This window comes from Chiloscyllium punctatum, chromosome 20, assembly GCF_047496795.1.
Source record: "Chiloscyllium punctatum isolate Juve2018m chromosome 20, sChiPun1.3, whole genome shotgun sequence".
Classification (NCBI taxonomy): Eukaryota; Metazoa; Chordata; class Chondrichthyes; order Orectolobiformes; family Hemiscylliidae; genus Chiloscyllium; species Chiloscyllium punctatum.
Window position 1 is genome coordinate 25341723 of NC_092758.1, and position 16376 is coordinate 25358098.

Below are 16376 nucleotides of genomic sequence, written 5' to 3' on the forward strand. Positions count from 1 at the left end.
GAAGTGACTATAGAGGCACAATACAATTTATAATTGCCATTGTTATTTATTCAGTATTGATCAGCCAGATTGGTTCAGGAAATCCTCATTTGTTGTTATTGGAGGGTTGCAGAATCCTACAGAGATAGGGAAGTATGAAACCATGGTGGAATTTGAACAAGAAAAAACTGGGTTGTGCTGGATCAAGAGTTAACATCGGCCAGGGCACAAGGATCTTGTATTAAGGGGACCTGTGTGAATTAGGATACCATAATGAAAGGTGTGTGATTTATATATGTTAATATCAATTTTATTAGTGTTTAGATTTCAAACTAGTGGCTATGTCTGTTGATCTGTTTTTGTGAAGAGTTGAAAATAATATGGGTCAGTCTTTCTGAAACCATGATATAAAGTCGCATGTGCAAAGTGAACATGACTGCAAAGCATCCTGGAATATTAATGGAAATTTGTTTATGTGATGGGTATTTACAATAAGGACAGAAGATCCAGAAGCAGAATCTAGGATGACCAGGACTTTAGTAATTTAGTTCAATATCTTTTGGATTCCAATCAAATTAAACCTGATTGTGGTGAGAAGCAAGTATGGTCACTCCTGGAAAAGAAGATTTTTCAGAACAGTTAAGTTAATAAGTTACTTCAGTGAAAAGTTTAGTTCACAAAACTTCTGGACCAGGCAAGTTTGCTTGGAGTATTAAAAAGTTGAGAAAGCCTAAGGTTTCAGTTGTGTCTGTATTGGAGGTAAAGAAGTCACAGCTCATAGGACTGGAACTGAGAAGAAGCAGTGGACTCGATGACTAAGGAATGTGTGGTGGTGTCTCAAGATAATGGCTTCATTTTTCCTAAGTTTAATTGGAGAACACTTTTGCTCATCTAACTGCAGTTTAGGGAACAGAGAGAGCAGAAGAGATGATGGTGTATTCGAGCTGGGTGTTGTCAGCATACATATGAAAGTTGATATTGACATTTTACCTTTAGATAATATTGCCAAGGGCAGCATGTAGCTGGGAGGGGTATGATAATATGAGGATAAATAGTACATTGCAGAAGGTGCTTTACTTGTGTAAAAAAAACAAACTTTTGTGACCACAGTAGAAAGAAAGTGGACATTTCTAGTCTAACAAAGATGTTTTTCAATTGGTCCCATGGCACATTTCCAATATTCCCCAAAACCACAACATGTTCACTGAAGTTGATTCATTAGGATACAGCTCTTAGTCAACCACAATATATTATTGGGCACGGTATAAGGCCCACAACCATTAGTTCTTAACTTGTGGTTGGAAGCTATTGTTAAAACTGGTAGATGGTATGAGGTAACTAGCCAAAATACACATTCCTTTTAACAGGCCGCAGAATGTAAAGCATAAGTTAGAATATTTATTCAGTTAAAATAACTTTAATATGGAGGCAATTACTATAAATGGTAAATGCTTACCTAAGGAATGATTCCAAGTACTTCATTTTTTCGCCAAACATTTTTCTTTCCTAAATGTTCCAACTTACTAAGTTCCTCATTGAAGCCATGATTCCATCTTTTTTGATTGCTAAACAGCTTGAGATCCCACTGGGCGTTGGCAGAGAGTCAATACAACATGCCTGCAATTTGTGCCTCAAGAAGATGATCAAGCTGTAGTAAGAGGCAGCCACTCTCAGCTGGCATTAGAAAAATACACTGTCTAATTTGTTGCAGGCAGTGAAAATGGAGTCCATTTCAAACTCAGTCTATACTAGCTGTAAGTTAATAAACTCAACTTATTCATCTCCATTGGAACGTGGTTTAAAAGAACTGATATCAACAAAGGAAAGTGAATGATTTATTGCTCTGAGTTATTGTTGCTCAAAATAAAAGATTTGTGTTCTGGTGCTGTGCGGAGGATGGAAATGTTATCTTTCATGTAGCACTTACAGGAATATTGCAGGTGAATTTGCTATAAATCACTTTTGTTTGCTACAAAGCTAACACTGAAGACATTGAGCAAGATGTTTCTGAGTGGGATATTTTCTGAGCCACAACATGAAGATCACAACAGGTCAGCAGCCATTTAACATTCCAGGCAGTGTAGATTATCTGAAGATTGGACATCTGCTCCTCACTCATGAGGTGGCAGGCAGAGGTTCACCTCAGACAGCCTATATGTCACATGATTGATATGATTGCAGCTTTAATTCCCGTTCATTGCCTGTTCCTGTTTAAGCTTGACAGCCTTAAAGATCAAAAAATCTGTCTCACCTGGCCTTGAATGTATTCCATGAATTAGTCTCTACTGGTCTCTTGAACAAAGTCATTGAGGGCCAAAACCATTAAAGGAGAGGTCATGTGTATCGAACTGCGATTATATTTGGTGCCACTTTTGTTTAGGAAGTGATGCAAGTGTTTAAACTATATAATGTATCTATAGTATTTACGATATCAAATATTTCGAGTAAAATTTACCTTTTTTGAAATATTCTTCAGCATTATTTAATGTTTGAATTGTCATGATTTTTGTTCATTTGTTACAGTAAAGGTTTTTGAAAGTGAAATTCTGTCCATCAATTACTTTCTGTTGGTATTTTGATAATTCCTTTCTTTTTAGAGCAGTGCAGGGAAGCAGCCGCAGAGGAGGGAGTGGGGAAGCAGTTCTGGAGCAAGGGAGTGGGGAAACAGAACCGGGGCAGGGAGTAGGGAAACAGAACCGGGGCAGGGAGTAGGGAAACAGCCCCGGAGCAGGGAGTGGGGAAGCCCCGGAGCAGGGAGTGGGGAAGCAGCCTTGGAGCAGGGAGTGGGGATGCAGCCTGGGGCAGGGAGTGGGGAAACAGCCCCGGAGCAGGGAGTGGGGAAACAGCCCTGGAGCAGGGAGTGGGGGAACAGCCCTGGAGCAGGGAGTGGGGGAACAGCCCTGGAGCAGGGAGTGGGGAAACAGCCTTGGAGCAGGGAGTGGGGATGCATCCTGGGGCAGGGAGTGGGGAAACAGCCCTGGAGCAGGGAGTGGGGGAACAGCCCTGGAGCAGGGAGTGGGGAAACAGCCCCTGAGCAGGGAGTGGGGAAACAGCCTTGGGGCAGGGAGTGGGGAAACAGCCCTGGAGCAGGGAGTGGGGAAACAGCCCCGGAGCAGGGAGTGGGGAAACAGCCTTGGGGCAGGGAGTGGGGAAACAGCCCCCAGGGAATGGGGAAACAGCCCTGGAACAGGATGTGGGGAAACAGCCCTTGGGGAGGAAGTGGGGAAACAGCCCCCAGGGAATGGGGAAAGAGCCCTGGAGCAGGATATGGGGAAACAGCCCTTGGGCAGGAAGTGGGGAAGCAAAGTACTGAGGATCCTGGAAATTTGAAATAAAATCAGAAAATGTTGGAGAAACTCAGCAGATCTGGCTGTTATCTGTGGAGAGATAAACAGCATTATGTTTTGAATTCAGTCTGCCTCTTCTTCAGACAATTCAGTAGAAGAGATCCTTTTGGACCTGTCTCAAGCTGGACATTTCAAAATTCAAAATACTGCACACAAGCACGTCTGGTACAGAAGTGGAGACACACCCACAAAAGCTAGACTCTCCAGAACACAACTGAATTAGTTTTGATCAGCAATTCTCACTTCTGGACATAACAGTAGAAAACAATTAGAGATATGTCACAGTGAAAATTGTGATTAAACCAGGTGAGTAAAATAGAAACACTTGAGTAAATCATTAGAGCTAAAGAACAAGTTAGAGCAAATAAGTACTCTCTCAATAAACATATGGAATAAAAGGAAGCAATTGAACTAATTACATATGACAATTCATCTTGGAAGGTATGTCCTAAAAGGAATAGTGGTGTTATGGTACTGTCACTGGATGAGTAGACTAGAAACCCAATGTCTGGAGTCATGGATTTAAATTCGACCGCTGCATCTGGTGGAATTTAAATTCAATTACAAAATCTGGAATTGAACACTCATCTCAGTAATTGTAATTGAAAACTAATAGCAATGATCAAGAAACCCAGCTAATAGCCTTTAAGAAAGGAAATCTGAAGCAACTCTAGAAAATGCTGGAGAAACTCAGCAGCAAGGGAGAGAGAAACAAAGTTACCGTTTCGAGCCTGGGATGACTCCCCTTCACAATATACCTTTAGAACAAAAAAAGAATTCAACAAATAATTTAAGAAGAGAAATAGACTTCTGAGCAGATTTTTGATTTATTGTTGTCACATGTACCGAGATACAGTGAAAAGTGTTTTGCATGTTATACAGGCAAATCATACCACGCAAATTGCATCAGGATAGCAGAGCAGAGTTTAGAATACATTGTTACAGCTGCAGAGAGAGAGAAAAAGAGAGAGAAAGAGAAATGAATATTAACATTTAGAATTCATGGATGAAAACAGACACTGGATACAAATTTGCCTGAATGACAGGAAGTAAAGTTAATGGATGTTTCTCTGGTGGTGGGTGAGAGGTTTGTCATGAAGTTCCCCAAGGGTCTGTGTTGACAGCCTTGCTTTACCAGATATATATTATTGATATAGACCTTGGTGTAAAGGACACAGTTTGCATTGTAAACAGTGAGGAGGATGGTGTGAACTTAATAAAGACATAGTTTGATGGAGTGGGTGAATGAGTAGCAGATGGTGTTCAATGCGGAAAGGTATAAGGTGATACGTTTTAGTAAGAAGAACCTGGACAGACAATATAAAACAAAGCATACGTGTAATCAGATGGACCTGGGTGAATATGAGGATAAGCTGTTAAAAGTGCAGAAGTGTTTGAGAGAATGGCTTTATTGATAGTGGGATAAAGTACAACGATGAGTAGCTTATGTTAAACTTGTATAAGACACTAGTGTAGTCTCATCTGGAATATTTTGTCCAGCTTTATGCAACTCCACTTTAGGAAGGATCAGTAGGAATTGGAGAGAGTGCTAAAGAGGTTTAGGAGGGAAGATAGATTGGAGAAGTTGTGACTGTTCTCCTGGGAAAAAGGAAGGCTGAGAGGCAATCTAATTGAAATGTACAAAATCATAAGAGGTGTGGATGGAGTATTAACCAGAAAAAATGTTTCAATTTGTGAAGTGATTGAGAATGAAAAGATAAAGATTTAAGATAGTTCTTAAAGGAAACAAACCCTTTTTCATGCAGTGAGTGAATAGGGTTTGGAATTCACTACCTGATTGAATGACAGAGGTGTGTTCAATTACGGTATTCAAAAGATGGCTATTTGAAAAGTAACAATATGCGGAATTATGGAGAGGAGACCAGAAAATGTTGCTATGTAAGCTTACCATGTAGCCAAGCATTAGTGTGCAAGAAAGTGGTGAGTTTCTCGAGCAATTTATGCTTTTTATTTCAGATCTCCTACAAGTTTTTACTTTCATTTAAATGTATTGCTTTTGATTATAATTATTCTTGGGAAGTCATTTATTATTGATTTTTAAAAATTTTCAAATTATTCCAATTGCTTTCAGTGGACACTATTATCTATAATTTAAGTTTTTTTAGGAACCTAAGATGATAGACACAATTCCTGAAACAGAGATATTGTTTCCAATTCAGGTTGTTCACAGAATCATCTTTCAGTATTCCAACAATAAGGTTAGAGCCTGCTATATTTCAGAACACCATATATTTATTTCATCCCATATATAACAGTGTTATAAAGATGGCCAAGCCCAAGTACAATTCTTGACATTGCCTTTTGCTCAACCTGTCTGTCTGTATAGAAACCCATGATGAAGCATCAAGAATACTGAAAATCATGTGAAAGGATGTCATGCAAAATGACTCAGAACTATCTGATTTTAATGGCCAAACAGGAAACCAAAGAGAACAAATTCCAGAATTTGCTTGATTTTAACAGATAGGTAGTCAGATGTCAGACAGAATGTATTTCCTGTCTGTCTGGACTGACAGAAAAAGGAACCAAAACCTATTCTTCTGCTTTACAACTGGCAATGTGGACGCATCTTTCCAAAAGTGCCCCTTTTATGAGAATTTGGTTTGTGAGCCTAAAATTGCTCCAAATAGATATTGCCATTCCAGGAGTTGCAACTTTCCTCTTGCTATTCTAAATTAAAGCCACCAACTTCCACTAAAAATAATTTGAAATTTCTATATTTTATTTATGAATGTCTTTCCAAGATGAATCATAAAACTTTATTTTGTCAGTAAATGTGATATTTGAATAAAAATACAATACTGGAAATATGAAATGAAAACAAAGTGTTGGAGAAATTTGGTATGTATGTAGTTGGGGATGCTGCCCTTTGAAGAGATGGTCATGTGACCCAGAAGGGCAGAACTTGTTCCAGTCCATAATCTGCTGTAGAAATATGACCATTATCAATAAAGTGTTCCTGTTCAAATTTACTAATTGTCAAGATGTGGTTCTGGAAAAACAAAGCAGGTCAGGCAGCATCCAAGGAGCAGGAGAATTGACATTTCAGGCAAAGGCCTTCATCAGGAATGGTGCTGCTAGACCTGCTGTGTTTTTCTGCTATGTTTCTGCTATACTCTCTGTTTTGATGTGATTTACTTTATCCTTTAAACCCTCATGTTAGGGACAGTATCAGGAGAGAAACCAAAACTATTAGATTTCTTTCCTTTGCTATCCATAGTCAATATGTCTTTTAACAAGGAAATTGTATGCGTTCCTTAGCCACCTGAGTGAACGTGGTCAAATTAAAATGATAGCAACAAACTTTCATGGTTTAAAGTAGAGAAGATAATTTATTCACATAATCACCCAGAAAATCTTAATTGTTACTTGCACACACTTAAAAATATATTTCATGAAAATAGTACACTTTTACTAAGTATAAACAAAAGAACAGTTCTTATGAGTCCATTAAAAATGCTATTTCTCTTTGAGGATTAGTCTAGGAAGATGTAGGTTGCTGGAGTTATAAATCAGAGTTGTTGCAGGATTCCTTCAAAGAAACAAATGTTCACGAAGCTAGTGTCTTGCAGTTTTCATATCAGAGGGATCATGTTTCCTTACAGGTTGGCTTGGAATAAGAATCAGTTTGGAAGGCCGTTTGGATTTGATAACCTTCAGGTTTTGCTTTAAAACAAAACAAAAGGTTTTTCTAAATACCTTGTTCTAAACCTGGTCTTCTACAGCTTTTCTAGGCTACTTGTGGAATTTGACCAGTTTCCCTCTAGTTCTTGGGATAACAAGGCTTGTTATCTAAAGACAATGTCAGTGACATGATCAACCGTTCTCACCTACTTCGAATGATTTAAAGCTCACAGTCCTTTCTATGTTAAAAATCACGCAACACCAGGTTATAGTCCAACAGGTTTAATTGGAAGCACACTAGCTTTCAGAGCGACGCTCCTTCATCAGGTGGTAGTGGAGGGCTCAATCCTAACACACAGAATTTATAGCAACAATTTACAGTGTGATGTAACTGAAATTATACATTGAAAAATTGATTGTCTGTTAAGCCTTTCATCTGTTAGAATACCGTGATAGTTTCACTTCTTTCATGTATAAATCAAAAAACCTTTTTTAAAAAAAAAGTTGCATTCTCAGCTGTTAACAATGGGTGATAGCTAGACAATATGTTGAAGGTGTTGGCCCCCCGTGTTCTCTGTCTATGCCATGATGTTTAGATTGATTCTAATCTAAAAAGTGAGATAACGGAGTTTTACATGAATTCATGCAGTTATTGAGTTCGGAGTTCTACATGAATGCATGCAGTTTTTGAACAAAGTACAAACAGACATGTACACAGACACCCACACACACCCTTACAGACACACACTCCCACACTCACACATGCACCCCCTCACAGACTTAAGACACTGCACTCACTACACACACACATACACTTTCTCACACTCACAACCCCCAACCCAGACAGACACACACACACACACACACACAGACAGACAAATGCCCACATGCACACATATATTTTGTGGGGTGAATTTGTACTTTCAGGGTTACTTTGTACTTTGCTCAAAAACTGCATGTATTCATGTAGAACTCTGAACTCAATAACTGCATGAGTTCATGTAAAACTCTGTTATCTCATTTTTTAGATTGGAATCAATCTAAACATCATTGATTTTTTAGATTGGAATCAATCTAAACAACAGACAGAGAACACAGGGGGCTAACACCTTCAACATATTGTCTAGCTATCACCATTGTTAACAGCTAACCCGAGAATGCAACCTTTTTTAAAAAAGGTTTTGTGATTTACACATGAAAGAAGTGAAACTATCACAGTATTCTAACAGATGAAATGCTTAACAGACAATCAATGTTTCAATGTTTAATTTCAGTTGCATCACACTGTAAATTTTTGCTATAAATTCTGTGTGTTAGGATTGAGCCGTCCACTACCACCTGATGAAGGAACGTCGCTCTGAAAACTAGTGCACTTCCAATTAAACCTGTTGGACTATAACCTGATGTTGTGTGATTTTTAACTTTGTACACCCCAGTCCAACACCGTCATCTCCAAATCAGTCCTTTCTATAGAATACAGAATGGATGCGGTCGAATCACATCCATTAATGACAATGCAGATTCACTGTCAAATTTCAAACTTGGAAAAGTGAAGTATTGATCTTCATTGATTTTAATTTTTGGATATATCGTAAGCATTGTTAAAGTATAAATTTGCAGATGAGTCCTACTTGGGGATATTCATTCAAGGAGGCAGGTTCCATCCACAGACATTCAATAGGAATTTTCTGGTGGCTTGCAGTGCTTCTCTGTCAATATAGAAATTTCTAAAATTACCTATCCATTGGCAGCCATCTTAACCATCTTATCAGTGCCCATCTGGAAACTTATATATTGACTGCAGTCCATGTTTAAAGATATGAATATGGCATTCCTTCACTGTGCATGGCACCCAATTATAGGAAAGTAGCATTTAAATTAAAAAATTCTTCAACACTACAAGTTCAAAACTTATAGGGTAATATGTAATAAATTCATGCTTTCAGTATAAAAGAAACATACATAGGAATTAAAGCATCTGTTAATTGTATTGCTTAATGTTATTTTTAACAATGGTTTCTTAATCCAAGGGGATGCAAATAACCACAGAAAAGCCTCAACAAGAAAGAATAATCCTTCATGAAGTCACCGATGACCCTAGAAAATAATTGAGAGAAAGATTCAGGATTTTGTATTCTATACAATTGTGCAGGAAAAGGCACAGAAAAATGCTATTTGATCCATTCTAGAACTAATGCTCCAGTTCAGCCCCGTCCCATATTAATGAAGTAAAATGATCACATAATCTCTTCCTTACACCAGGTACAAAGCACATCTGACTTGCCGGTTGTTCTTAACAGGAATGATTTTCAACTTGGAGTGCTTGATCCAAGGGAACTGCGGTTCAAAGTGGGATGTAATTCAGCAGGTCTTCTCTATAATGGGCAAAGTGGGTCCAGCTGGAGGGTAAGATTCCCCTTGCTTACATTAATTTCCATCCCTTCACTTTTCAGGTAGTTGCTGAGCTCCCTATTCCTTCCATGAAAATGTACAACCTCACATTTATTTGTGTTGAATTTCATTTGCCAATTATTTTAAAATTCTCTAAATGTATTAATGTCCTTCTGCAAACTGTCACAGTGCTCCTCCATATTGAGTATACCCCTCCTCCAATTTAGTGTCATCGCGACATAGCCTGTCCCTGATAATCTTTATTATTCCATTCCATTCTGGACCAGCATACCAAAGTGGTCAGCAGCAACAGTGCTCAATAAAAACTGTGATTATTGGCACTTGCTGGTTTTTAAAAAGCTTTTGTATCAGCATAACATCTAAATAAGAAACAGGCAATCTGGAAAAAATACATTCCATAAAGGGATCAGAAAAATATGTAGCATATAACAAATTATTGCTTAAACTGGATCAATTAGAAGCAGATCTTGTACTCAAAGTACAGAAGCTTTTACTATTAACTTTGCATGTACCCATCTGCCCTCTTAAATTTAATTACAGCTATTGCTATTGACCTAAGAGGAAAGAATAATACAAAAAGGGAGATGCACCCTGTAGTTTTCTTCCTTAGAACTTTTAAAGAAGATATCAGGTCACTTTGACCAAGGAATAGCATGTATTAAAGCTAGGGGGAAATAAATTTTCTCATAAATGTATCTTAAGAGAATTTTTTCTCAACTCTCAGTTGTGTCTTTTTATACAAACACAAAAACATTAACTTACACAATTTGAAGACATTTTCCTTCCTTCGATTTCTTGTTGTCACATGTACCAAGATACAGAGCAAGGTATTGTTTTGTGTGTTATCCAGACAAATCATATCTTACATAGATACATCAGGAAATAGAACAGATTTCAGAATTACAGTCTTATTGCTACAGTAAAGGTGCAGAGAAATATCAACTCTAAGATATGACAAGTGGGTTCATAATTCAGATAACAATAGGGAAGAAGCTGTTCTTGAATTTGTCGGTGACAGTTTTTAAATTTTTATATCTTCTGCCCAATGGAAAGTGATGAAAGAGAGTATAATCAGGGTGGAAGCGGTCTTTGATTATGTTAGCCGCTTTCCGGAGGCAGCAGGAAATGTAGACGAAGCAAGAATAATTTGCGTGATGGACTGTACTGTGTTCACACCTCTCTGTAATATCTTGAAGTCCTGGGCAGACCAGGTGCCACACCAAGCTGGATAGGATGCACCTGGATAGGATGCTTTCTTTGATGCATCTATAAAAATTGTTACGAGTCATTGTGGACATGTGGAATTTCCTTAGCCTTTTGGAAAGTAGAGGCAATGGTATGCTTTCTTGACTGTAGCATCTCTAATAGACAAGACCAAACTCCCTCAAAACCCCTAGACCCAAACACTTTCCTTTTTTAAAGACATGTGCCAGGTGTTGCTTTCTGGATGCAATTTGATTGGTCAAACTTGAAACAAAACATACTTTATTCATTTATTATATTTAAAGTCCAACACAAGAAAACATATTAGAATAACAAGTTTATTGGAAAACTTAACAGAATAATAGATTACTTAACTACTAATGAGCAACTGTTCCAATGTAGTAACATTCCATAAGCACACCATTGGCAAAGGCAAATTCAGTAAAATAGATTGTCTCACATGCAATTCTAGCAGCAGGAAGAGAACCCCAGTTTTTAGCTGTAACAGAGAGAGGGATAAGGGCTTCCACATCCAGCTTCAAGATCCCAGCAACTGCCGAAAGCTAAAACAGAAAATCCTAGTTCTGTGAGAGTTTGACCCCACCCATTCAGGCTGCTTCTATTATTCCAACATTAACGAAATAAAAAGGTCTGACAAGCTGTTTACTTTGTCACTGTTCAACCTTTTTTCATTAAAAAACACAAAATACACCTCTTAAAGCCATAGTATTATCACACACCAATGTGCATGGATCAGGACAGATTGTTGGTGATATTCAGTCCTGGGGAGGTGAAACTTTTGACCGCCTCCACCTCAGCAACATTGATGCAAACAGGAATCTGTCCTCCACTTCCTGAATTTGATGCTATAATTTGCGATCATTGCTTGCCATGATTGAGCCACATAACACATTCAATTTGAAAGACCAGCCTAATGAATTACTCCTAAACCATTGTTCATTGAATTATGTGAGGGCATGGGAAATCATGGAAAAGGTGTAAAGAGCATTGGGGAAAAGACGACTCTATGAGAAAGAGGCAAGATCCTTGGTGAGCTAGATAGGTTAAGGACAGAATAAAATTCAAGAAAAGATATACAATGCAGCCAAGATCTACAACAGATGAAAAGATTGAAACATTTTAGCAACCAATACAGGAGGACTAAAAAAAAGAGGGAAATTAGAACATGAGGGTAAATTAGCAAGAAATATAAAAATATAATTATAGTAAGAACTTTTGCAAATATATGAAAATGAACAGTGTAGTTAAAGGAGACATTGGTCTCTGGGAAGATGGCACTGAGGAATTAACAATAGGAAATAAATAACTTACAGAGCTGTTGAAAAGGTATTTTGAATCGAGCTTCATTGCACAAACACAGACAAAATCCCAAGAATAGCAGAAAACAAAGGTATAAAATGGAAGGAGAAACTTAACAATCACACGAGAAAAAGTAGGGGAGAAACTGATTTAAGTAACTCCACAACAGCTGGGATCATCCTTTATTTACACACGGACAGTCCTCAACACTGTTCTACCTCCCTCAGAGCTAGTTCTCAGAGTGATCAGAACCTCTGACACTCCTGTTTACATTTCAGCCAGGGCTCCCTGATCAGACCAGGTTAATAGTCCCAATCAGGGAACTCATATTCTATGAGGTCCACCTGGCTAAACTCATTAACATCACTATATCCCTCCCCTGAGTTTGAGGACTTATGCCAATTTGTTTCTCGTAGCTCCTCCTGACATGTTTTAGCACTGGGTCAGGTTCCTCCAACTCTGCCTTGGATATGGGCAATATGTAACACACAGTAGCTCTCCACTTGCATCCAGAGCAGCATGGAAAGAGTTCATTCTCTCCATCAGGTGGCAAAACCATCGCGATGACAACATCTATTGTGACATCAGATTCACTGTTTGATGGGGAGGGAGAATGCATGGGTTCCAGAACTGTCACAAAGCCTGTCGGAGAGCAGGGCACATTTTGCTCCCGCACAGTGTGTGAGCTTGCAGCTTTCACGTGGTCCATGTGCCTGTTCAGGACTGCTGCTCCTACCCAAACTTTATACATTACTGGGCCTGACCTCAGGTCGAACATGCCTCAGGACCATTCCCATGCTTCCTGTACCAAACTTCATCCCCTGAAGTAAACTCTCTCGCTTAACAGAGTCTTGTGTTTGACACTGGCATTCCTGATGCCATTTCACCCTCCCCTCCAGGTCCATAAACTTCAGATTTAAGCTGTGTTTTCTCCCTGTTAACAACTCAGCTGGAGCTATCCCTGTAGTTGCACAAGGTGTGGTCTTATAATCAAATAGGAACTGGGACAGTTTGGTATCTAGTGAAGCTGTAGGCATTTTATTTAAGCCTGCCTTCAATGTTTGGACTGATCTTTCAGCCTAATGAATTATTCCTAAACCATTATTCATTGAATTATGTGAGAACATGGGAAATCATGGAGCTGTCCTTGTAAATCAAGTGCCATTTAGCTTTAGGAAACACTCAAATTCCCTGCAGGTGGGTGGCACGGTGGCACAGTGGTTAGCACTGCTGCCTCACAGCGCCAGAGACTTGGGTTCAATTCCCGCCTCAGGCAACTGACTGTGTGGAGTTTGCACATTCTCCCTGTGTCTATGTGGGTTTTCTCCAGGTGCTCTGGTTTCCTCCCACAATTCAAAAATGTGCAGGTTAGGTGAATTGGCTATGCTAAATTGTCCATAGTGTTAGGCAAAGGGGTAAGTGTAGGGGAATGGGTCTGGGTGGGTTGCACTTCGGCGGGTTGGTATGGACTTGTTGGGCCAAAGGGCCTGTTTCCACACTAAGTAATCTAATCTAATCTAAACGATGGCACATTATCTGTGACCAACACTTCTGGGAGTCTGCATATTGCAAAAGGTGCGCATAGTTTTTTCTGTCATCGTCCCAGTGTTTGACGAATGGACTTGATACACATCCACCCACTTTGAGTTGGACTCCAAAATGACTAAAAAGATTGAGCCCATGAAAGAATCTGCATAGTCAGCATGTAACTGAGTTGTGATTGCCCTTTGGTTTCCCTCATCACCGCCAGATGTTACAGTTTTGCCAGGACCAGCTCTTTCTGCACCCAAACTGATATTGTCAGCTGTGACAGGAATTGTATCCAAAAAATATAAAACCATTATGGCCTCTTCCAGTGGCGGTACCAGCGTTGGTGTATCTGACAGCAGGTGGCAGCCCAATGTATCCATATTTGTTACTTGGCCTCCCCAACAGTGTTCCAACTTATAATTAAATGCAGTTAGTGTTAGAGGTTATCAGTGAATTCAACCTGAAGCTATGGACAGCACTGCCTTGTGCTTTTTAAGTAGACTTAAAAGGGGTTCGTGGTCCGCTATTATTATAAATTTATGTTCATACAAGTATTGGAGTTTTCTGACTGCAAATATGACTGCCAAACCTTCTTTCTTTATCTGAGCATATTTACGCTTTGCATTAGCCAAAGGATGCATGCACAATCAGCTGTTCCTCTCCATTGTGCCACATGTGAGCTAGTACTATTCTGATGTCATACAGGGAGGCATCGCATGGCAATACCAGATCTCGCTTGCGATCATAGTGTGCCATTACTTTCGAGGATGACAGCTGTTTCTTCACTTCTTTGAAAGCTATTGTTTGGCCACACGAGGCTGACCCTTTCTCTTTCGAGTTGACCATTTCCATGGCTGACCCTTTCTCTTAGGAGTTGATGCAAAGGCGTCAAGCTGGAGGCCAGGATATGAATGATATTTCCATAATAATTCACCAAACCAAGGAAAGACCTAAGCTCTGATACAGATGTGGGAGCCAGGTAGCATTGATCACCCTCACTTCATGTTTCAACAGGCTGTGACCAGCTCTTGTCAACTCTGTAGCCCAAGTAAGTCACTTGGGTGTTTGGAATACATGTTTGTTCCATTTCTAAGATCATGCACCCACTTGTGAGAAATGCCTAAGGAATATGTCCAAGTTCTCTAAGTGATTCTTATTGGTCTTCCCTGTTATTAGCGCATCTTGCAGATAATTGAAAATTTGCACCGGATCACAATACCCTTAATGGTAGTCCCGTTTATTAGTACAAATCCTTATGTGTGGTGATTGTAGCATACTGCTGTGAATCCTCACCTAATCGCGATTTCAAGTATATATGGCTCATGCCATAGGCTGACCTGGAATCCCTCTGTTTAGGATATGTCCTGAGTGAGGGGATGCAATTGCCTGCACTCAAATGGTGTCCACTTCCTTTGGAATATGCTGCAACTCCTATGCTCCACTTGCTGTATTTTCTAATGACAAAGCCAGTTGTAGAGCCTGTTTGAAGTCCAGTTGGGCTTCAGCCAGCAGGTTCTTTTGCGTGATTACATCATTAATCTCACATACCAAGTGGTCTCTCAGCAGCTCATCAAGGGTTAGACCAAAGTCACATGCACATGCCAGTCATCTTAATCTCATGAAAAATCCCAATACGGATTCCCCTGGTTCCTGAATTGCTGAGTAAAAATGATAGTGTCTCAGAAGTAGAGGAGGCCTGGGGTCATAATACTCCTTAAGCACATCCATCACGTCTTGAAAGGTTTTTATATCTGGTGCCTCAGGGAATGTTAGGCTCTTAATAACTTAAAAAGCTTGGACCCACAAGCTGTCAGGAGAATGACTTGTTGTTTTCATCTGCACCAATGTCATTTTCCCAGATAAATTAACGCATTCTCTCCACATACTGGGCCCAGTCTTCAATGGCAGCGTCGAACAAGTCAAGCTTCCCAAATAACGGCATGATGCCCAGAAATGCTTACCCTAACTCAAAGACAACTGTTGTGAATGAGTTTCTTCAGGGCTTGCTTTACTCTCATTACCATTGAAATAACTCCACAGAGGCTGATATCCTGTCACCAAGACACCTTTGTTTACACTTGGAAAGTCCTTGTCACTGATCCAGATCCTTCAGAGACAGCTGTCAGAGTACCAGATGTCTGACACTCCTGTTTTTAATCTGTCAGCCAGGGTTCCCAGTCAGGAACTCATATTCTATGAGGTCTACCTGGCTGACCTCGTTACAATCACTACAATGATGAATCACAGAATCAAAGAGTTGTATCACCGAAGGAGGCCATGCAGACAATCATACCTGCATCAGCTTATCCAACGAGCATCATTTCCTAGTGCTAATCTCCTGCTTTTGCTCATATCCTTGTACGTTATTTCCATCCAAGTAATCATCCAATGCCCTCTTGAATTGAACCAGGCACCATCACATTTCATTGCAGTGTATTCCACACCCTAACTACTCACTGTGTGAAAAGGCTTTTTTTTTTCCCTCACATCACCCTTGTCTCTTCTGCATATCACTTTAAATCTATGTCCTCTCATACTTTTTCCTTTTACAAACAGTAACGGCTTCTCCCAATCCACCGTATCCACTGGATTAGCACTGGGATCGAACAGCCAGCCAGTCCCCTGAGTGAACATTCTGCTCCAGTACATGACACAGTTTGGTGATAGTGACTTGGGACAACCTTATTCTGTCTGCATTGTCTTTCTTAGAATTTTAGAAAATGACAGTGAGGCCTATATTTGCAGAGTCACATCACTCTGCTCTGTGATTTTCACTCACTCCCTCTCCCTCCAGTGCATCAGCCACTGGAGCTTGCTAATCTTCTTTGGCTTGCTAACGACATTGTAGTTGCACTCTTGTTTGTCATTCTCTTTGCATTTGAAGCAAAATCACAATGTCTCTAGCAACAACTGTATCGATGTAAAATGTGAGAATAGATA